This window comes from Arvicanthis niloticus, chromosome 12, assembly GCF_011762505.2.
Source record: "Arvicanthis niloticus isolate mArvNil1 chromosome 12, mArvNil1.pat.X, whole genome shotgun sequence".
NCBI lineage: Eukaryota > Metazoa > Chordata > Mammalia > Rodentia > Muridae > Arvicanthis > Arvicanthis niloticus.
Genome location: NC_047669.1, coordinates 73,792,359 through 73,816,356, shown reverse-complemented (window position 1 = coordinate 73,816,356; position 23,998 = coordinate 73,792,359). Strand labels below are relative to the sequence as shown.

At 48.4% G+C, this 23,998-nt stretch overlaps 1 protein-coding gene across 1 annotated transcript in view; it reads left to right on the top strand.

The window, feature by feature from the left end:
* Rcan1 (regulator of calcineurin 1) overlaps nucleotides 1-23,998 on the top strand; it is an 81,514-nt gene that overhangs the window by 33,397 nt on the left and 24,119 nt on the right. The gene's annotated exons all lie outside the window — the stretch shown is intronic.

The following is a 23,998-nucleotide window of genomic DNA, read 5'->3' as shown; positions in this document are numbered from 1 at the left end:
ATCATTCTTTATTTAGTTTTGTTGTTGTTAGTTGAGACAGTCTCACTGTGTAGCCCAGGCTGGCCTCAAATGTTCCATGATCCTCCTGCCTCAACCTACATACTGGGATTATGGGGTGGACCACCATGCTCCTCCCTCTTGAAAATACCTGAAAGTGCCTACGTCTACCCCTGCTGTATTTAAGGCATCTGCCTGAAGAGTTCTCCAATGAATGTTGTTTGGGGGAGGGGTGGGGACTTTCTTGTTTGACTGACAGAAGCCTGAGGCCTTGTCCCTGGCAGGCCTCCTCCTAAGGCCTCTTTCCACCTTTGTCTCTTGACATCTCACGTCTCAGCTTCTTTGGTCCTGAGCAGCTTTTTTTTTTTTTTTTTTTTAAGTGTTTTTACAGCCGCCTTCTCCTTCATTGCTTCTGTGGGATTCCTGGTGGCGCTGGGCCTCCTGGAGCGGTGCTCCCCGTTGCTGACATGTTTCGTCTGTGTGCTTTTGCAGCACTGGTAATGTTAGCCATTTTCTAGCAATTGGGAAAGCAGCATGCTCTGTACCAGCCGGAACAGGAACTACGGGTAAGACGGATTAAAGGGTGAAGTAGACCCTGGAGAAGCAGGGTACTAAGACAGGAGAGAGAAAAGGGGAGTCTCTCTGGGGCAGAGGAAGCACCAGGAAGGGTTAGTGGGGACAAAGGGAGGCATTATCTCTCTGTCTCTCTCCCTCTCTCCCTCTCTCTCCCTCTCCCTCCCCTTCCTCCTTCCTTCCCCCCCCCACCCCCCCAGGAAAGAACAAGTGGTTGCTTCTTATGTGCTAGAGAGAAAGAGAGAAGCAGGCTCTGATCAGGATGACGTGCTGTATAGCACAAGAGTGGCCCTTGGTAGCCACAGTATCGGGTTGAGGTCACCTCCAGGCTGATTCTGAGGAAGATAATGCAATGAAGAGCTTGAGAAGACAAATGCTGATGGGAACTTGACCCAGAGCTTGCGGACCCATGTGAGGTCACAGGATGTCTTAGTAGTGGGGCCAGTCGGCCTGGGTTCTAGTACTGATAGAAGAAGCCATGACCAAGGGCTTAGCTGAGATTTGGCACAGTCATCATGGTGATGGAATGTTGATGAGGGGTTTCCATCAGACACGCTGTTTCCATCTCTCATGGTTACCATAAGAGACTAGCTTAGGGATCTCAACTACATCCAAATGTGTGACATCATCTCTCTGAGCCCTCCCTACCACTCTGAATCACCATTTCCACACCAGGACTCGCTGAGGAAGAACCAGGAGCAAGTGGAACCTGAAGTCATGGTTCTCTGCTGAGCATCTTCCCATGCTGTGCAAACAACGCGCACACAGCATCTTCCCACATCCTTGCAAACAGCACCTCCCCACACAGCGTCTCCATACATACCTCAACAGGACTCAGAACCAGCTTCCACCTCCACACAAACAGCAGTCATGCGGCTTCACTCCATGTCCACTCAAACAGCATTCAGACAGTGTCTTCCCAAGTCCACCCAACAGCAAACAGAGCTCAGACAGCACCTTTGAATCCCGGGTGCAAAACCAAATCCTCACTCAAGAAAAAAGTCTGTCTTGCATTCGGAGTTTCTGCTGCTGTCTGTCAGGAGCTAGGAGCAGATGAACATGCTTCGGCTGACCAAGCCGGAAGAGGCCTCAGCCTCGCTGGATAGAGGCCTCAGCCTTGGTGGATAGAGGCCTCAGCCTCGGTGGATAGCTCTTGGGGGTTGGGAAACAGGTTCCCTGTACAGTTTCCATGTTGCTCTGAATGAACCTTTTTCTTTTTTTTTCAAATGAGTTCTTTTACCAAATCTTGACACACAAACCAGCGCCACTCCACTATGGAGGAGTCAGCCTTAAAGCCACACAGTGAGCTGTGCTCACTGGCCACCTTGTAGCAGGGCTCCTTGGTTTATGGCAGAGGAAATCAAGCCAGGAAGAAGTGTTGGAGTGTCTTCCATATTTTTGCCCAAGAAGCAATAGTTCCCGGGACCTATAAGCATGTGGTTTAATTCAGACTTCTGACATTCCAGTTCCTCACTGAGGCAAGAGGTTTGGTTCAGACCCTTGGTCCCTTGGGTTGTATAAACTTTCCTGGTCATAGGGGAGTTAGTAGCTGTGTTCTTGCCGTGTGAGTGGTTTCTGTGTCCCTTGGATGAAATACAGGTGAGCTCTGCCTGTGTCCAGTCCGCTGCAGTGACTGACAGTGGCCACCTCAGAACAGCTCTGTGCAGCCAGCCCTCTGCATCCACGGATCTCAGGTCTGTGGTGTCAACCAATGGCAGCTCACAGGGATCACATAGGCGCTCATAGTGTGTGCAGCTGTCTTAGATAATTGTTTTCTAATCAATACAGTTCACTAACAATCGGGATCACAGTTGCCCCTTATTAGATATTATAGCCACTCAGAGATGGGTATAACGCTTATCGGAGGATGTGTACCGACCAATTGTGCAGACTCTGCCTCATTTGACGACTGGGCATCTGAGGGGTGCCTGGAGCTCATCCATCTGGACACTGAAGGACAACGCTGTTGCCCTGATGATAGAAGAGAGCTTTTCTCACACTTAGAGGATTAGTGTCTTGTTTTCTTGGTTTCCAATTATGTTAGTGATTATTAAATTACGGCTTGGGTAGGCATGAAGTAAAAGCAGTTTGCTGTAATTTACCAAATTAAGTAAATTAACTTAATGATGTGGGTTTTTTAAAAAGATGTATTTGTATTCTCTATGCAGTTCTAATTTAAAACTAATTAATTGGTAGTATTAAGGAAATTTCATTTCCTTACAGTACTTTCATGTTTTAACAGCACTGCTTATTTTTAAGAAGTAGATATGTTAATTTTTATAGGATATATTTAACCAGTTTTTAAATAGTAATTTTGGTTTTATTTTCAGAATACTTTAACAACTATAACAGAAAAGTAATAACAGTGTGGTGCATTCAGAGGGGTCCCAGGTGTTTATAAAACAGCCCTTCCCTGGGGCCGCTGCCTCAGCTCCTCTCACCGTGGTCCATGTTTGTGGGTCTTGGTTAAAGGGTGCAGCATGCAGTCTGAGATTAGAGGAAGGGTCTGTTTCAAAAACAGGTCCTCTATTCAGCACTGTGTTTGTCTGTCTAAACAAAGGTCTCTGCTAAAAACAGTGAGTGAATCTTCTTAAATTACATTAAAAGCAAGTTCCCTGTATGAGAGCCATAGACAGGTGACGGCCACGTCCTCTTTTTGGTATAAAATTATGTTGCTGGTTTTATCATAGACTGATGTATCATGGTTTTATCAAAACAAATAAACTAAACTGTTTATCAAAACAAGTAAAACCCCACTATCTCCAAAAGGCAGAGGGATCATCAGAAAGATTTTATAGAAGTTGGTGGATGTTGTCTCCCACCGTGGGAGGCGCTGTGGGGCAGGAAGGGAGGGGCTGGCTTTCTCTAGTGGTCAGACGTCTTCCTGAGTAGAGGCAGGATACCCTAACTCAGACTGTCAAGATGCTGTTATGGCCTCTTCTTACTAGACATCTGCCTCGCTAATACCTCAAGCAATGGGAGTTGCATGCAGAAGCCAAGCAGTCTTGTCTTTCTTCAGGCATAGGAAGACTGCACTTAGGAGCACACACCTAAGCCACATAACACAGCTAAGAACAGTCGAACCCTGCTTCTGCATATCCTCTGTGCTGTCAGCCAGGGACCTTTCCAGGAAGAATTTATGAACATCTCCCATTCGTAAGATGCCAGAGCTGTAGACTAGGCCATTCAGAAAGAGCGGTGCTCATGGAAGACATGTGTTTTGGATGTGGTGGCTGAGCTCGCCGGTGTGGTGACGCTTGTCTCCACCAAACGGGGATCCTGTCTGTCCAGCCATTGCGGTGGGCACTGAGGAAGGACAGGGAAACACTTCCTTTGCGGTGAGTTCCAGAGCCAGTCGGGGCTTCCTTTCAACATCTCTTATTTTCTTTAGCTCATATTTTCCCTATGACTTTGGGGGGGGGGCATATATATTTAGGAAGGAAAGTGCTTTTTCTCTCTGTTTGGGGCCCATCAGGAAGCTAGAGCGATGGCCCATGCTTAAGAGCAGGCACCGCTCTCATGAGGGCCTGAGTTTGGTCCCAACACCACACTGGGTAGTTCAAATCTGTAACTCAGCTTCAGACCCAACATGGTTTTCTGGCCTCAGTGGATACCCACATACATGTGTGTGCGCGCGCACACACACACACACACACACATACACATAGACACACATGTACACACACATGTATACACATGTACACATACATATACACACATACAGATACACGTACATATACACATGCACACACATTACAGACAGACATACATGTACATATTCACATACAAGCAGACAGATGCACACGTACATACACACATATACACACATACACACACATAACTAAAACAAAGAATCTCTGAAAGCTCCCTGTGGTCTCACACTTTCAGAAAGCTCTGCTGCCCAGGCCCAGGGCCTCTTCCCAGCACCCTTAGCATCAGTCTGCACAGGCTCCGGGGATAAGCATGGAGCCCCCACCTGACTTGGTCCTCTCTCTCTCCCAGCCTCTTCCCCTCCCCTGAGACCCACAGAGGCCCCTTAGAGCTGCCTCATCCCTGGTTCCAAACACTGGATCCTGAGGATTGATGGGTCTGAGCAAGGCTAAACCTCTTTGCGGTGATTTCCTCTCTCAGACAGGAATCCACACCTATCTACCTCACAGCCAGGATGAGAAGTTCTCTTCTGTGCCCAGACTCCTGGTGCAGCACACAGCACAGTGAGCCTACGCCCTAGGATCCCTCCTTCTCTCCTTCCCTTGTGTCTCCGGGTGCCCTCCACCCCTCCCCGCACCTGTCCATCAGACGCTCTCAGCAGCGTCCTCATTTAATCTGCACTAGGCAGGTCCTTCCTCAGTGTGGGGCAGACAGAGAGGCCTCTGCTTCCCAACCCAGCTCCATTCTTCTGTCCCATGGATCATCATCCCAAGAGGGTATCTGGTCTAGGACATGGTAGTGTGTACTCTAGTGCTTCAGAATTGTGCTTAGGCTGTGTTAAATTATTATTGCTTACTATTATTACTCATTATTATTATTATTATTATTATTATTATTATTATTATTATTATTTGGTGGTGGTGATGGGGGTGGGGGTGGGGGTGGTGGTGGTGGTGGTAATAGTAAGTAGTAGTAGTATGAGTGTTTGCCCCCGTGAGTGTCTGTGCCAAAAGAGGGCACTGGGTGTCCTGGAACTGGAGTTATGGATGGTTGTAAGCCAGTCTATGGGTCCTGGGGACCAAAGCCAGATCCTCTGCAAGAACAAGTGCCTTAACTGCCGCGCTCTCTCAGCCCCTGGATTCAGTCAAGATAACTGTAATGAGACCGCCTCTCGGGGCTGTTCCTCGGGCTGCTACACAACCGTTCTGCCCACATCAGAACGAATTCCACATTATTCCGAAGTCTCTGAGCCCACTGCTCAGTGCTGGGCAGCTCTTTCCCACCTGTGCCACCCCAGTGCAGCTACATGCGGTTAGAAGCTAATCTGGAAACCTACAGGGAAGCTGTAACAGACAGACAGCACCCATGAGGAAGCGGGACTTAGGCAGCCTGGCCACTCTGCTGTGCCCGAAAGGCAGCTGTATCCTGTGCCAGTGCCCCTGTTCGTTCCAGGTGAGCACGCCTGCTCCCTGAAACAAGGCTCCTTTCTGCATAGAGAGTTCACACAAGACGTTGACTTCATAGACACTTCTCCATCTCAGAGCCTCAGCAGTTCCATGGTAGCCGCCAGGAAACCGCGGGGTGCCGGCATAGCCCGGCTCCAGGCTCCAGGCTGTGCAACTTTCAAAGTTAACTGAAACCTTTAGACACATTTGAAGTCAGCTCCAACAGCCCATCTAATTATAAGCAGAGCCCTTTGACAGACAGTGGACTAGGGGAAACACCGCACCCAGTACCAACCACCTTTATTATCAGCTGCACAGAGAAGCCTGGCCTCCCAGGATGAGCTCTGATCACATGGGCTAATGAGGAGGGAGCCCTGAAGCAGGAGGCCTGCTTCCCAGAGATCTGGTGACCTTCCTTCTGGGGGGACAGGGCATTCCTTCAGAGCCAGAGCTCCAGCCTTTTGGGGAGACGCCAATGGAAACTGCTAGAAGAACACTGTCCCCCTGTGTGCCTGTTCTTCCACATCCAGAGCCTGTGGACTGACTGATCAGTCACAGGAGAGGCTTGGAACGAAGAGGAAAGCCATGAATGAAGTCTAGATAGAAGCAGCCAACATGAGGCTTCCCGCTCTCTTCTTCTGTGACTGCTTTGTCGTGTCAGCCATGGCAGCAAGTGGAAAGTTCTCACCAAGCCCATATTGCTAGCACTTTCCTCCACTGTAATTTATCTTCCAGAGATCTGGCCAAGCACTTTCCCAGTCAGCTACACAGCTGAGGTTCAGAGTTTCTAAGCTGATTCGAGATTACTCTGAGTAATTATGGTTCCCATGCATCAGAGGCTGCCCCTTGAGCTGGCCTTTTCAACATTACGTGTCTGCAGTTTGTTTTCTTATGTGAGTTATCAGTATTTCTCTTATTTCGAAACATTTTGTTTATGTCTACACAATTTCAAATGTAAAAATTGCATAGATTCACAGTGGCATTTGGAGGGGTAGGAAGCGTGGATCTGTAAGATTTTTAGCCCAAAGCCATTTAGTAAAGAACAATGGTGTGAGTTCATTTAGAATGTTCTCTATGTCCCTTTGTAAGTGGCGCTTGAGTCCCTCCATTCCCAGGTGACTGCTGCTGGTACCATCAGGAGCTAGTGGTTGTTGTGTATGTACACATATACCATATATGCACACACACCATGTACACAATACTGTCTTCAGACACATCTGAAGAGGGCATGGGATCCCATTACAGATGGTTATGAGCCAGCATGTCATTATGTCATTGCTGGGAATTGAACTCAGGACCTCTGGAAGGTACACATGCTTATACACACCACACACATACATAAAAATATACCTACACATATACTCACACATACATGGCAATACACATACACCACACACACACACATATACACACACACACACACACAAATACTACATACACACCACTACAGTTACTACATACATACTACATACACACTGACACATACATATATACACTACACATATACACAACACACCTATACATATACTCACTGATGTGTTTATAAAAAGATAAAGAGATGGGGATATATATTCTATGGGTGTGTGGTGAGGTGTGGGGCAGGGGGATGTCTCAGCGGCCGATGCCGAGGTATCCCTTCCTCTGAGGGACCAGCCACACAACGGTATAGTATGAAACAGAGTTTATTCAAGGCATGGTCAGGGGAGTTAAGAGGGTAGTAGAGACAGAGAGAGAGAGAGAGAGAGAGAGAGAGAGAGAGAGAGAGAGAGAGATGCCATGAGCACATGGAGAGAGGGGGGAAGGGGCAAGGGGCCAGAGAGGGAGCAAAAAGGCAAGAGATCAAGAGAACAAGAGTGCAAGAGAGGGAGGAGGGGGCAAGCAGCCCCTTTTATAGTGAGCCTACCTGGCTGTTGCCAGGTAACTGTGGAGGTGGAGTTTAGACAGAATGCTAACACTCATACACACAGCACATACACATACACCACACACATACTTCACACAACACACACACTACATATACACACACATATATATGTATGCACACCACACCTACATATACACATATTCATACATACAGCCTACACATATACACACACACGTCCTACACACTTACACACGTACCACATATATACCACACATACATATAAACATCACACACCACACATACATGTGCTGAGAAGGGAGAGGAAAGTGAATAGGGAGATTATAGACTGGAACTGGGAATGCACTTGAAAAGCCCTTTACCCAGAAGCCATTTGGCTCTGACACCCTGCTGGCCCTACGCCAGTGGTGGCTCAGTCTCCGTGCTATGACGGAACAGCCTCCTCAGCCCCCACGTAGCCACGTCATCTTTACTAGGTTCTCACACAGTGCTTCTGTGTCCTCAGCTAGAAGTGCACACCCCTCCCCCACCCCGTGGTGTTATCTGGTACATTCCAGTATGATGGTCAGCGTGGTGAGCAGTGGTAAGCAACGGTAACTGCAAGAGTTGGGGGAGGAAAGGCCCCGCGCGCGCGCACACACACACACACACACACACACACGGGAGGGGGTGGGAGAAACATATCTCATATAGGAGCTCAGTCAAGTATATACACACAATCATTATTAAGAGACGCCAGGAGCCCTGTAAATCAAAAGGTGTATCATCTCTTGTTGAGTTCCTGTTTAGTTTGGTTTTTGGCTTTGTTTTGAGATAGAGTCTCACTATGTTTGTAGACAAAGCTGTCCGTGACCTTGCGATCCTCCTGCCTTTTCCTCCCCATGATTAGATTACAGGTCTGTGTCACTCAGTCCAGCAAAGCACACTCCTTCCCTTACCATCCTCGTGGGCCAGTTGGTCTAGTTTCCTTGTGTTGTTGTGGTAGAACACGGGGAGCAAAAGCAACTTAGTTTCACCTCAGAATTCCCAGGCCAAGATCCATTACTGAAGGACTTCCCAGCAGGAGCTCAAGATAGAAACCCAGAGGCAAGAACTGTGGAAGAATGCCCTTACTGGGGAACCCTGGCTCACTTTCTGCCTTGCTCATGCTCCTCTCAATTCCTTACACAGTTCAGGACCCCTTGCCTGGGGATAGTGCCGCCCATGGTGGCCTGGGCCTTCTGCATTTGTTAACAATCAGTACACTCCCTCATAAAGACAACCACAGGCCTAACTGATAAAGATACTTGCTCATCAACTGCTCGTGATTCTAGGCTATGTCAAGTTGACAGTTAATGGTGACTAGGATACTAGTCACAAGTATTTGCTTCAAATTGCAAATTATGTAGCGAACATAGAAAGGTCACTGAATTCATCCAATGTTACCTTTCTACCATGACAAAGTCTTTGAGCCATAAGAGGTTCTAGGTCTGTTGGATTGTAGGCACCCTTTCTTATACTAGCAATGTTTTCTGATCTGTGGGACAATAGATCACTCAGTGTGACCCACACCCAGGGCTGTAAGAAGTCCTCAAAGGACATCTGTTCAGCCCTGGCTATGCTACTGTATCCCGCAGTGTTTTCCACCACTACGCCTTCTCTATGTTGAGCATCTTGTTGGGGACTACGGTCCTATTTAGGATACAGGATGTGTGGGAGGTATTGCTGCTGTTGAGCATGGGCTGCCTCAGGCTGCTGCTCTCTGGACCACTCCAGCCCTAAGAGCACACACTTCCCTCTAGCATTTGTTACTGGGCTTTCCTCCCATGTCTCCTGTGTGCTGGGCTCCCCTAGGAAATATAGGAATACTTGTCATGTAGTATCATCCACACTGACTGAAGGAAGGGATGCTTATTGGAGATAGTGGAACACAGAGTTCAGCTGTCCATCATGGTCCCTGTGGAAGTGGCTCTGCTCTGGCATGACTGGGGTGTCAGACTCAGGAGGTGCTCCAATCCTGTGTGTAACACTCAACACTGCCCTGTGTGGTAACTGATATCATGTAAGTGTGTGCACACAATCACTGCACTGTACTGGCATGTGTGTGCCGCTCCCTTTCTGAATTTGTTCCCGGCACTCTGGGATTCGTGTGGCAGTACCCATGGATGCAGATGGCCGGCTAGATTCTGATTTCCAGAAGTGTAAAGACGTAGTTGTCACTAAAGGTGTCACTTTGTTGACATTTAGACAAACTCTACCCTAAGGGCTCGTCCTAGAGAGAAGTGGAGTGGAGGAAGTGCTGGACAGACCTTCCCATGGGGGTCAGGGAGCACTCAGCAGGCTCGTCCTAGAGAGAAGTGGAGTGGAGGAAGTGCTGGACAGACCTTCCCATGGGGGTCAGGGAGCACTCAGCAGGCTTTTCTTGAGATGCTTTACTCTGATGACCTCACAGGAAATGTGAGGCAGATGGGGAGTGTCCCGCCTCAGCCAGTGCAGTTACATGGGAGATGTAATTGAGTGTGGCGCTGGTGCAGGAGTGATAAACGACCTGGAATTTCTGGGTAAGTGTCTGCTGCACTGGGAGGAACAGGACTATAAGCCTTTTATGGAACCAAATCCCTGAGTCCTGCGGCTGCGGGAGAGTGCAGTCCACGGTCTAGGGTCCCTAGGAATCCATGTTCCACTTCTCATAAACAGACTTCTGGGGTAACTTTAACCTAAAACAACCCAGAAAGGGGCAACACTTTCCTGAAGTGGCTAGTCCCCACAATTCTGCTTTAACAAGGGCTGGGAAATGCCTCAGTCATTTTGAGCACGTAGGGTCGGTTGCCAGCACCCACTTGGTGGCTCACAGACACCTGTAACTCCAGTTCCAGGGGACCTGGTGCCCTCTTCTTGCCTCCACAGGCACCAAGCATGTGTACAGTACACTTATATGCATACGGACAAAACATACACATAAAATTAAAAAATAAGATTTTTTTAAAAATAAGGTATTTGAGCCACATAGAACTTGCTCAGTATTTTTACCCTTGGAGGAAGACGTAACAGTTCTGAATGCCTTTGTGTTTATGCACAGAGTATTAGAATAGAATCAAATACAGACAGGATGAATGGGCAGGTCTCTGTTTCTGAATTCAAAAATAGTCCCACCATGGCTCACAAATATGCTTCAGGGATCATTTTTCATTGCACTAAAAATAAAAGTTTCAAAGTAGTCACTTGCCAGAAAAAAAAAAAAAATAGTGCTGGAGAGAACCGGATGGGACTGGGACTGTCTCCTCCGTTTATGCTGGTCGTGGTTTCAACACAGTCAGCTGGCTTTACTGGACATGCCACTTGCATGCTTCCTGACTGACCATTAATTGTCTCTCCTGTCCCTGCCCCAGGCACCAAGTGGCTTCCTCAACTGCCACACTGCCCTCCCGGTGTCTCTCTGAAGCCGATGTCTCTCTGAAGCCTTGTCAGTACTTCTGAGTTCTAACACAGTTTTTTTTTTTTCTGTTGTCACTTCAACCAAATTTTCTTCTAGAACATTCTATATTATCCTATTAAGCATGAAAAGTATTAAAGAATTGCAAAATAATTTCCATTATAAAATGCTACTTTTCCCATTTACAGCTATCTTTGTAAAGATATTTCCAGGAAATGGGTCTCCTCCCAAAGTCCACAGCCCCAAGGGAAAGCCTTCTCTTCTTATTCCTCAGTTTGACCCCCATTCTCTGTTACCTCCCTGTTCTCAGTGAAAGCTGGAGAACGAGAAGGCTTGTCCTGCCTGCAGTCTCACAGAGAGGCCCAGGGCTCTGCTGTAGAAAGGCTTGTCACTGCTAAAATACTCACTGAAATGTGACTTCCTGGGAATAGCGTTGAAGGAAGGGGAAACTGACCAGGGCTAAGGGCCACTGAGGCTTTTCTCACGGGCTTGGATTAATTCTCGAGGAAGGAACTGTTACTGTCAGCACACGCCTGACAGTCCTCTCTGCTTTGTCAGGAGTTGACAGAGTAGGAAGTTCTCAATGGCTCTAGGCCCTTAGAACCCTGAGTTTTTTAAAAAAAAAAAATCCTCATGAATTGCCAAGTTTTAAAAATTTCATTGTAGACATACACACGCACATGCACACACATGCACGCACACGCATGCACACATGTGCACATGCGCCCACACACATGCACGCACATGCACATGCACACACACGCACGCATGCACCATGCTACTAAGGTAGTTTTACATGGAGGAGTCAAGGTTTTAAAATTATCGGTCTTAAGGAAACTTTCCAGTCCCTCCAGCGTGGCACTTTCATAGGTAGCCACACCAGTGCCAGTGTGTGTCTAGAGCCAGGAGCACCTTCACTGTGAGCAGCCCAGGCTGCTGGAGCTGAGTCTGTACTGGGTCAATCTAGACCCCCAACCCACACTTACTGCATTAGCATAAGAACACTTTCTCACCCTGAACACTCTCACTGAGTAATCCCTGGGCAATCCAAAGATCTGTCTGGTCCTTGTTTGCTTCCTGTTGCTGTGATAAACCCCATGACCAAAAACAGCTTGGGGAGAAAAGGGTTTATTTAGTTTACATGTTACAGTCCACCATGCTGGGGAAACTAAGGCAAGAACTCAAGGCAGACACCTGGAAGCAGGAACTGAAGGTGAGGCCACAGAAGGGTGCTACTTACTGGCTTGCTCCCCATGGCTTGCTCAGCCTGCTTTCTTATACCCAGGATCACCTGTCCAAGGACAGTCCCATGAAGAGCAGGCTGTGTCTTCCCTCAGTCGTCATTCATCAAGAGTGTGCCCCACAGGCTGGTCTGATAGAGGCAGTTCCTCTACTGAGATTCCCGCCCTCTAGCTGACTGTAGCTCGTGTCGAGTTGACAGAAACTAGCCAGCACAGTCAATGTACATACATGAAGCAATACAGGGGCTAACCTAAAGGCTCTTAATGACAAAAAAGAAACCAAACCAACAAACAACCCAGAATCCAGTCATACTATATAACAGGAATCAGTGTGTATCCGTGAACCCATGACCTTGGGCCAGTAAAGCACAGTTGGAAACTTTTTTAATTATTATGTTTCGTAAGCATACAAAGCAATGGTTTCCACTGTGACAGTTTCCTAGCATATGCATTAGCCTTTATTTTTAGCTGTCTCCTCACTGCCTTCCCGTGTCCTCCCTGCTCCTGCTGGCCTCTCCTCCCCCAATGGCCCTTCTCCCCTTTTCTCCTTTCATGTCACACACATGTGCACATGCAGACGTTCTAAATGTAGGTTCTGCATACAGGAAAGAGTGTATAGTATTTGTCTCTGAGCCTGGCTTTTTTTTCCCTTCCTGTCCTGTCTCCAGTTCCATCCATTTGCTTGCAGATATCAGAATTTCTTAATGAGCATGTTAATGTGGGGAGGACCTTGCCGCCTTCAGAGTGTAGGCTGAGTGTTACTTGGACACGTTGTCAGACAGAGCCCGCCTCGTAAGCTGGAAAATGTGAGCTACGTTGAAAAGAATGTCAGGCCCTTGTATGGGACCTGCCTCCAAACACTGTGACTGACCTAACCCACTTGGAGCAAAGATTTCAGAGCGTGGTTTCTACAGTCTTTCTAGACTATTGCCAGGGGGACACTTTTGTCCCCAATAAATAGGTTCTTTATCTTTTACCTCCGTCCTGCCCAGGAAAACTAAAAAGGTGTCTGTTGAGACTCCACACCAGGGCACACTGCCTGAAGAACTCTCCAGTATCAGACCAGTGTCCGGGATAAAGAGAAGTTGCCGAGGGCTCTTCCTGCCTGCATCCTGTGCTGAGAAGCAAACACACACTGTAACTTCCTGACGCCACCCAATGACTGAGTTTTCTTCTACTTGCGGCCCTAATTCGGCCTCCTTGTGCTTCTCCAGGCGTTCCTGGAACGAGCTTTGTCCACCTCTGCCTTCCAAAGTTCCCAGTGACCTTGATGGGAATTCCGTGCAGCCACACTGACAGAACGTTACGCTTCTTACTGTCAGGATTACGTGCAGCTTATTTCTGGTATTCAGACAAAACATCTTCACAGTCTCTGCTGTCGGTCTCCCTCCCCCACGAGGTCCAGTTGGCAATGCTGACCAACTGGGTGATGGTCCCCAGTAGCATCCTGCAGAGTCCTTGAACTCTGAGCATCAGGGCTGAAGGAGACTTGGTCATCAGCTTAGAGACAGTCAAGACTGAGGTGTGGGGGTCAGGATATCAGGTACCACATAGCCTGTCATAACCATAGCCAGGGCACAAACCAGAACTTCAGACTCCCAAGGTGCCACCATGGTTCTTTCGAGAACCAGAATAAAGATTTTGTTCCCTTCTGAGCTCCTTTAGACAGAACCATCACTGTGGACAGTGGGTTTGCTGAGGAGCTGAAGGTGGCCTGCTGTGTGTGGTGTGGTACGGAGTCCTACAGGTTTGACTGGGCATCTGTGTAGGACATGGGCTCCAACCCTCCCTCCTATGTGTGGATCAAAGTTTCATTCTTTTTTAAAAAAGGGAAATGATTACATTTCCTGTCTGGGACAGAGGGCACACACTCATGTGGAGCTCAGAGGATACCTGTGGCAGTCAATGCCCCCCGTACTAGGTGGTCTCTGGGGGTCAGTAGTCTCAGGTTGGAAACTCAGAGCCTTCGAGCATCTGAGCCATCTCAACAGCCAGTCATCTGTGTCCTTGGTAGATCTTAGTAAGGCCATTTCTGTCCATGGCTCCTCAGCCACCACAGGTGTCAGTCACAGGCTCTCCTACAGGTGGAAGCTTGAGGCCTGCCTTTCTGAAGAAGGTGACCGAGCTGGAAACCCTTCCCATCCTGTTCTTCCCTTGTTTGTGTCCCTGTGTATGTCCCTCTCCCAACCCCCTGTGTCTGAGGCAGGGTGTTACTATGTATCCCAAGCTACCCTCAGTTTTCAGTGTTTCAGCTTGAGTCGGGTGCTAAGAATAGTGCCCAGAAAACTGTTACTTATGTTTTGGTGGTAGTGGTGGTGTTTTGTTTGGGTTTTGGTCTGGAGCTTGTTTTGTTTTGTTTTGTTTATTTCTTGCAGTTCTAGGAGTCAAACCCAGACCCTTGTGCTAGTCAGCAAGTTTTCTAGCCACTAGGCTAAGCCCCCAGCTTTCCCTGCACAGCAGCTCTCTAGTGGAGAGCTCCACTGCAGGGTAGCATAGTGCCTGTCTATAGAAATGCAGAGATGAACGTCTGAAGCAGCCTTCCCCCTACAGTCCCCTCCCCTGTAGATTCCTTCTGCATAGCAGCCAGGCGTGGGGTGGACCACAGCAGTGTGGAACCCACAGGCTTTCTCCAGCAATGCTGCTGGGACCATGGGCACCACTGTAGGAACTTGAACTTGTCAGCATAGATTGTCATGGGGTTGATGGATCGTTCCTCACTATTTGAAGAATTTGTGTCAAGCTGGATACAGTTTCATTGTTAAGTTGCTTTAAATCCTGGTTACAAGTCAGATATCCAGGAGACCTAAGCAATGCACGCAGACATGCACACTTCCATGTTTTCAAAAAAAAAAGAAAAAAGAAACAAAAAACAAAACAAACAAACAAAAAACACAAAACCTGCCTGTCTCAGAATGCTGTGGGAATGAACGAAGAGTGGCCTCAGGACCTGGTAGCCACCGTGAGCTGTCCCTTAGTGGTAGCCGTCTGTCTCACTACCCCATCACCACCATTGCTGGGCACTGCTCAGTCCCCAAGGTCACCTGTGAGCAGTGAGACCAGCTTTCTCATCACTCAAGTATGCTCCGTGTGAAACTTGTTCTCATGGTCACTATTTTTACAACTCACCTCAAAATCAAAAAATGATACTTGTGAGTGTATGTCATCCGGTTTACAGTCTTCCCCAGGTTGGCAGCAACCCTCTGGCACCAAAGCTGGAGAGCCGCAGCCCCAGCTGCCTCCTGCCCTGCCCTGCCCTGAGCAAACACATCATCTGCAGCAGGGTCTCCCGGGTGGAATGACACCCAGGCTACCTCCTCCGGATTGCCACGGGAGCCAACAGGTGGCTAGGGTGAGTCACATGATTGCAGGGTGGGGTGATGGCTGCATGACTTCACCGCAGCCGATGGCTCTGGCATGATCTGATGTGCCGATGGCTCTGGCACAGCTTTGAAAGGGCCCGAATGTGGCCAGATGTGTCCCTCAGCAAAACAGAAAGAGTGCCTTCCCAGCTGGTGCACTCAGCTGGGCCCCACTCCTGTGCGGCTGAGAGGCTCTCTGAGATGCTTCTCTACACACACATGCCCAGGCCGCCTCTGCACAGTTTTCAGTATTTCCCCTTTCTTACCATAGGACAATGATTTTAAAATAATCTGGATATGTTTGCCACTGACTATAGTGACTGTACAGAGAAGCCGTTTCTGAGACAGTTGTAATCTCTGCAAAACCTGTTAAAACGTGAATGGTGCGTTTCAGCTCTATGAATCTCCCATTTCATTATGAATGCTGTTAGACCACGCCATTCAGGATCAGGCCGTGTGCTGTGCGCTGCCAACCTTGCCCTGAGTCTCTTAGCAAGTCTCTCTCCTTCCTTCCTTTCTTCCTTCCTTCCTTCCTTCCTTCCTTCCTTTTTCTTTTATTTTTTGAAATAACTTTTTACTATGGAGATTTCAACCTCACACAAAGGCAGAGAGAGTCTGATACATCGTGTCTGCTCACTTGACCTTCCAGCCTCTACTGGACAACACATGGCTGCCCTTCCCTCCCTCACAACGGGGAATACATTTAAACATACTTCAGGTAGCATATTCCATTGTACATAAGTCTAAGGTATAAGAATTCTACTTTGTTGGTGGTTTTCGGGGGTGTTTGTTTGTTTGTTTGTTTGAAGACAGGGTCTCACTGTATAGCCTTGGCTGTTCTGGAAATCACCATGTAGACCAGGCTGGCCTTGAATTCAGAGATCCGACTGCCTCTGCCTCCTGAGTGCCAGGATTAAAGGCATGCACCACCACTCAGCTACTTGTAGGTATTTAAAGCACAGTGATTTTTTTATTTTTTTTATTTTTTAGCACAGTGATTCTGATGAAGTAATCCTTTTTAGGTCAAAATGATGGCATAATTCACACTGTCTTGACATTTTTCTATAAGGATGCTTTTCAGGATAATTACTAGAAACATAAAAACTAAAGTGAAGCATTGTGGCGCAAAGGCTGTCATCAATACCTGTGATGCCAGTGAAAGGTCCGGGACTCCCCAAAAAGGGGTCCACTTAAGTCACAGGATAACACGCACCCAAAGGACACACGAGAGACCGTCTTGCTGTAAAATACATGAGGTGGTTTATTATATCAGAGCTCTGGGCCAGCCCATATCCCCATATCTCACATAGGGGATGGAGGGACTGACCTCGTGGCTCAGGGGCATAGCGCTTTTATATGGGCGGGGTAGGGAAAAATCGAACTTTCGCGCGGGTGCACAGGATTGGTTGTTTTACCTCTTTTGAACACTAGTAGGCCGTACCATGGGGCAGGGTGTAGTTCTTCCCTTGGCCAGTCAGTTTCTGGGATGTTCTTAACAGGCCTTTGTACTGTAACTCCCCCCTCCTCTGTAACTAATTAGATGGACCCAAACCTGCTGGCAGGTGCTTTTCTGCCCAAGGTCTAAGGCGAAAAATTTACACATATTTCATAAGATGGCCTTTATAATTTTTCACTCTACATCAGCATACCTTGGGGACCTAGGAGCGATCCCAACAGCATATATCAATCAATCAGTTAGCAGTTGTAAAGAAAGACCAGCAGACGTGACTGGCAGAGAGTTAAAGCTGTTTCCTGTCTGTCAGTGCCAACTAAATGTGTGTGCAGCGTTCCAGAGGGTGTGTTAGAAAGAAATCACAAGAAGCCTTCAGCCCCTCTCCTCTCTCAAGTCCAAACTAAAGCAGGCAGTGTTCCTTTGGTAATAAAAACATAATGATAACATATTCAAATAGTCTGTAATAAGGCACTTCGCCTGGCCGCCTTCTGAGGGATTGTATGCTGTCCCTTGGCATTTGCATCTTTGCTGCTGTAACTGGATTCCCAGCCTCCCCCGATTCCAAGTTCTGCTCATTCATTTCCCTGGCAGTAACCGGCTGTGTTGCTGAACTCGGGAATGTGGGGTTCGAATCCTGTGCTATGCTACAAAAGGCTTGGGATTTTCCAATCACATGTTAATTTCAGAATTAGATCGGGAGTTTCGGATTGTGCCTGAGTTTCTGGATTTTATGTATCATCCCACTTTTAAATGTGGAATAATCCTCATCAGAATCACTCAGGAAGTGAGAGGGGGAGGAGCCAGCCGTGAGTCAGCCATGGAAAACTGAAGCATGGAATGAATTAGTCAGGACAAGGGTTTCAGTGGCCGGCCAGGCTGTGTGCAATCAGGAAGTCGTGTGACTTTCCGAGGTTCCAGGCACTGTAAGTCATGTGGCAGCATCTCCAGACACCTGGCTGGGCCTTCGACCTGTTTTTTCCAATCCTAAGTTTTGAGGTAAATTTGACAAGTTCTGATTTAGCAAAGACTTCCCCCACATCTGCTTGTCCTTGCGGGGGGGGTGGGGAGGCGGCAGGGCACCTGCTCCCAACAACCACAAAGAGGAAAGACTTGGTTGCCGGTCTGGAGCCCCACAGAGGCTGCTGGGGGTCAAGACTGAGAAGTGGCTAGAGGCAGCAGAGCTGCTGTCCCAGCTGCTGTCCCAGAACTTTTGGTCCTGGCCTTTTTCTCCCACGACCCTCAAAGCTGTCACAGAAGAGAGTCCAGTTCACTGTGTCTTAGGTAGCCTGAAATTCAGAATAAAGACATTGTATTCCAGTGTTCTTCATCCCGTTAAAGAGAAACAAAAAAAATGTGTAGGAATGGGGCGGATTTAAAGTCTGAGTCAGGTGAAGTCTGTAAAATTGGTCTCTAGGGGGAAGTGCTGGGAATACAGGCAGCCACTAAAGTTGCTCATGGAGGGAAGAAGTTTATTGCTTTATTGGCCATGTAAGTCAGTTAAACTTAAGTTCAGCAGCTGCCTCCCATCCTCACGGGTCAGCACACACGACACTCCATGATCACAGGGTGGCACATCAGATAGAAGGATTCCATCAGGAAGCAGCTGTGTGCTTGTAGCTGGCTGTGCTCATTTTCTGGTTTAGGGGCACAGGGTCTCACATGTTCCAGGTGGCCTTGAGCTCACTGACTTTGAATTTCTCATCCTCCTGCCTCCACTCCTGAGTGATGGAATGGCAGGCTTATGTGTTCCCAGTTTATACAAACGCTCCGACGTTTTGCTGAGCCGGATCCCCAGCCCTGGTGCTGAACACTGATGGAATTTCAGTTGACCCTAGCACCCTTGAAAACGTGCTAAGCATGTCCCTGGACGGGATCCTGAAAAGCGCACTGGCCGTTTGTTCTAGTACCTTCCCCATAGAGACTTAACTCTGGACGTCTTCACACACACACACACACACACACGCTGTCACTCGGCCACCAGATGCTAATAACTTACATACCCTCCCTCTCCGCCTCCCACAGAACGGTGCTCCTCGGACCTCACTATGCATAGGAGTCCTCTGGGGATCTTGGGGCCCGAGATTCTGTGCTCCCAGCAATCTCATGGCTGACGCCTAAGCCTGCTACAGATTCCGGATCTGTTGGTGGCCCAGGCTGTGCAGCAAGCTGCATCTGTAACATTACCACGACTCTAAGCCATAAATAGGATCATGGCCTGACAGGAACACTGAGCCTCTGCATGTCACAGTGGTGCTACTGTACCTAACAGGACTTGCCTGTGCACAGTGTGTCCATGTTAGTCTTACCTCCAAGAAGCTCAGCAGAGCTTTCCTCCTGTATCCGTGCCTGCACCCTGACTGAGTGCTCTGCTCCTCAGACCCTGCCTGAGCCTAGTGAGGAACTGGGCACTCCTCCTCTGCCTCAACTGGAGCTCTCAGCCATCCAGGTCTTCTTATACAACCCGTGAGCCAAGTTCTAAATCTTCTTTCCATGGTATTTTTACAAGGCTCTGTGCCAGTGTCATGCCAAGATTCCCTCCAGGGGGCTTTCTGCTGACCTACAGGGTCAGGGACCTCGGGCACTCCTCGAGCGGGAAGGAGACTCAAGAGCACCGTAAGGAAAGGTCCGAGAGGCGCCTCAGTGCTCTAATGCTGACTGAAAGGCCCTAGCCACTAGGGACCATCGCAGCACATCATAGCCCTGACGCCATGCTTGCCCACCGTCAGAGTGTGGGCTTGTGGCCAGATGAAGGAGGAGAGTCTGGAGGGGCCGAGCCGCAGCTGCCGCTCGCGTTCCCCTTGATTGCTCCAATGGAAAGCGGCAAATGATCCTCATCTTAAAGTCTGGGTGTGAGTCAGGCTTTGTCATCCCTTTTCCAAGGAAGAAACAATCACAGATATTTTCTGCAAGGATGCATTGCGGTGTGAGTTTTCCACCTAACCAGCCAGCAGAGCTTCCTGCTCAGCACTGGGGCGGGAGCAGAGCCCGAGGAGACACTTTTGGCACAGGTCCACCCCGGGTTTCTCTTGCTGTGATGGGTGCCTTTGAAAGCCTGACTGCCAACTGTCCTTGGATTCATTAGGGGAGGGAAGAGACTTGGAAGTGACTTTCACACCTCAGGCTAGCTTCCTTTCTCAGAGGTGACAGTTCCTGGGTTCTGTGAATGAATTGCAGCTTGGTGTTAGACACTGGGATGTGAACATCCTCAGCTCTGTAATGGAGTTAGCACCCCTTTCAGGAGGGCTGAAGGTAGCTAGTGCTGCAGGGGGAGGGGGGCAGGTAGGTGGCCTGGAGCCATTGCTGACCACTCACTTTCATCAGGATTTCTCCTTGGACACAGTAGAAGCTGTAGATAGAAGCCTTGTGTAGAATGAAGGTGTTAGTTCAAGGTGGGCATATGTTAGACTGTTGCATTGGAAACTATAGTAGTTTATTAGGAGTGCCCCAACACAAATCACAGACTAAGTGTTCAACAACTGGGACTTTGCCCTCCTGTTCTTGGAGGCTAGAAGTTCAAGACCAGCATGTGGGTGAGGCCGTCTCCCGAGGCTTATCCCTGGTATGTGGATGGTAACTTCTTGCTGTCTCCTTAGACAGTTCTCGGTCTGGCAGAACTCAACTCTAGGTCTGCCATGACACCAGGCAAAGTTAGGCCCACTCCGGTGGCCTATTTACCTTAACTATTTTTTTTAAAGATGGTTAAGATGGTTCATCTTTTCTTTGCTTCACGGTCAGTCGTGGGGAAAGTGCTGGATTTGGGGGTGCCGTCCTGCCCTTAACAGAGGCTGTAAGGCCTGTGAATGCCGGGCTGCTTCTTAGAGTCAGCTCATTCTGGATCTCGCCTGAGAATGCTCTGCCTCTGCCTTATGCAGACAGCAGGCTGGAATTATGCTGAAATTCTCCATCCCACACTCCAGGTCACTGGAGAAAGCTTGACCCCATAGGAGCACTGCTTGAGAAATACTTGAGTGGACCTTTGTCACTTACAAGTGTAGGTCATAGCTAAGACATGACACGAGCCTGTAATCTCAGCTACTCAGTAGGCTGAGGCAGGAGGACCACAAACTTAAAGCCTGCCTGGGTTGTAGAATGAATTCAAGTCCAGCCAGTGGGCAACTTAGTAAAACATTGTGTCAAAATGCAGAGTAAAAGCAGGTTAGAGATACAGCCCAGTGGTAGCACTCTTGCCTAGTCTGTGTGAGGCTCTGCATTCAATCTCAGTCCGATACCTTAAAACCAGGACTGGGGCTGGAGGGGCCTCTCTGCCTTAACTTTCTGGGACTACTTTAAAGCCACCAGCACCAGCAGGAACATTGGCTGGAGTGTAAGACCCCACTGGGTCTATGCTCAGTGCCCCGGCAGTCTTTTGGGGTGACCACATGTGCCCTGTGGAACCATCAGTTCAACGGAGAATTGGCCCAGTCAGAGCCCCAACCATGGCTGGTGTTCACTGAACAAATGGACGGCTCAGTGAGCTGCTGAGAGAACTGGGAAGGCTGGGAGTTTTCCTCCTCCATTCTGTTCCGTACTCCCGAGTATTTCAGCAGAACAGGAACTGCCTGGTCTAAACTGGTGCTTCTGCTTTGTAAGGGTCTTTTCTGTGTATGTTACCAGTCTGGCAAAGGCCACGCCTTTGTGTTACATATAGAAATAAACCAGGACCCCTGCAGCTCTGTGTGAACCTGGGCTGGAGAGGCAGCAACACCATCCTTGCTGTGAGCATCAGTTTTCTAAGTTCCCCGCCACGATTTGTCATTCTAGGGCCTTGGGTTCTCACCACTAATACTAGTTTTGAGCAGCCACAGTGAATCAGTTGACAGCTGTGTTTTTAAATCCTAGAGCACATTAGACCATCACCTAACCACCAGGTTAGGAAGTGAGCAATTATAAAAGAAATAAATATAATATTTAGATGATATCACAGGTTAAGCTCTGGATGGTGCCCATGTAAGTAGTTCACATCTGAGCTCATGCTGGTCTGTGTGGCCCTTAATGTCTGACTCTCCTTTTACCCACTGCCCCTGCGGGCCTCCAGGGGCACGAGGCATGCCACACTCAGATAAGCGTGTTTGGGCACAGCACCTTAGTCATGGACAGAGACAGTGAAAGCATGAATCAGGAAGGCAGCGGGCAGAGAACTGAGATACGCACGAGGATTTGGTCATGACCCAACAGCTGACAGCACAGCAGTAAAACCCTAAGAAGTTGGTGCCAGGGACTGGGGCATTGCTGTGATAGGCCTGACCATGCTTTTGCTTGGTGACTTTGGATTTGGAAAGTAGTAGAATGCTTTAAATGGGGCTTAATGGGCCATCCTCGTAGGAATATGGAAAACTTTGTTGACTGCCTTTTGCCCTTGTCTGAAGAGTCTACCTGAGGCTAAGGTAAAGAGATTTATATTAATTGCATTGACAAAGGAAATCTCAAGAAAAGCCCAGCAGAGACTTTGTTCTCTGGTTAAGTCTCATGAAGAGCGCTTTGAGCAAGCATAGCAAGGAAAACTATAAAATACATGGTTCCAGTATCAGAGCGGCACCAGGAAGTGAAGCGGAGCTGAACCCTGTGTTGAAGGAGATAACAGGTTAAGGCAGTGGGGCTTTGGGGCGAGATCCTGTCCAGCTAAGTTTAGGTCGAGGCTTGATGGTATGTATATACCTTTAATCCCAGGAGATAAAGCCAAGTAGATCTCTGAGTTCAAGGCCAGCCTGAGACTGAGCAAGTTCTAGGTTAAGAAAAGCTTAAGTCCAGGAAGAAGAAGCTAGTGATAATGTAATAGAACAAGGGGGCCATGTTCCAGCTCCTGCAAGCACTAAGCAGAACTTGGCAGCTTCGGCCATGTGTCTCTGGCTTTATAGTCAAGAGGAGAAGAGACTACTGGGACAATTGATGCTGGTTAGCTGGAGCTAAGAAATTAGCGGTGATTAAGCAGAGACCAGCATCACTGAGGTGAAATATTCTGTGAAGTGTTTTCTGAGAGCACATAGAAGCTGTGTTTCAGAGACAGCCAAGGTTGTGCCTCGTGCTGCAGCTGGACTTGGTAATGTGTAAGAGTCACCAGGTGGTACTGGTTTTGAAGGCATGAAGGGGTCACGAAGAGCAGCTGAGGCTCGGCACTGTGAGAGGCCATGGAAGGCCATTGGTGAAGGTGCAGCCTCAGTTACAGTTGACAGCCCAGGACTAAAGAGGTCATGCAAAGGATTTGAGGCTTGGCACCATGACGAGAGCCTATGAAAAACTATTGGTGAAGCCTAGTTGCAGTGGAAGACCCCAAGGGATTGGAGATGCCAGTACCATAGGATGATCACCAAGAACAGTTGCGGCAGTGGAGTGGATCAACCAGAGCCTAGAGTGCTACAGAGGGCAGAGCTGCAGAAGTGACACCAGCCCTTTGGAGGAGCCCAGAAGATCATGTGTGGATCCCAGACATTGAAAGAAGAAGCTGTAACATTGAAGTTGCCTTGGAGACTTCAAGATATTTGAGATGCCAGAGCCATGGTCTATGTGCTGAGGAAAGCTGCTAACAGGGAGTAGAACCAGCCCAGGAGAAAGAAGTTTGTTGCAGTCAACAAAGATGAAAAAGGAGTTGGAAATCAGAAGACTGCTTTGACATCAGCCATGGAGATGCAGAATTTGGAGTTTACCCAGCTGGTTTCCTGTCTTGCTTTGGGGATTACAGTTAAGTGATTGGATGAGTCTCAGAAGAGACTTTGAACTTTGGACTTTTAACACTGTTGAAACTGTTATAGTCTATGGAGACCTTTGACGTTGGACTAAATGTATCGTGCATTATGCTTGTTTAGGTATGACCCCGGAAGACTCATATGCTTGAACAAGCCTGTGGGGGCCAGGGAGTGGAATGTGATGGTTTGTATATGCTCGGCTCAAGGAGTGGCACTATTAGAAGGTGTGACCCTGTTGGAGTAGGCGTGTCACTGTGGGTGTGGGCCTTAAGACCTCATCCTAGCTGCCTGGAAGCCAGTGTTCT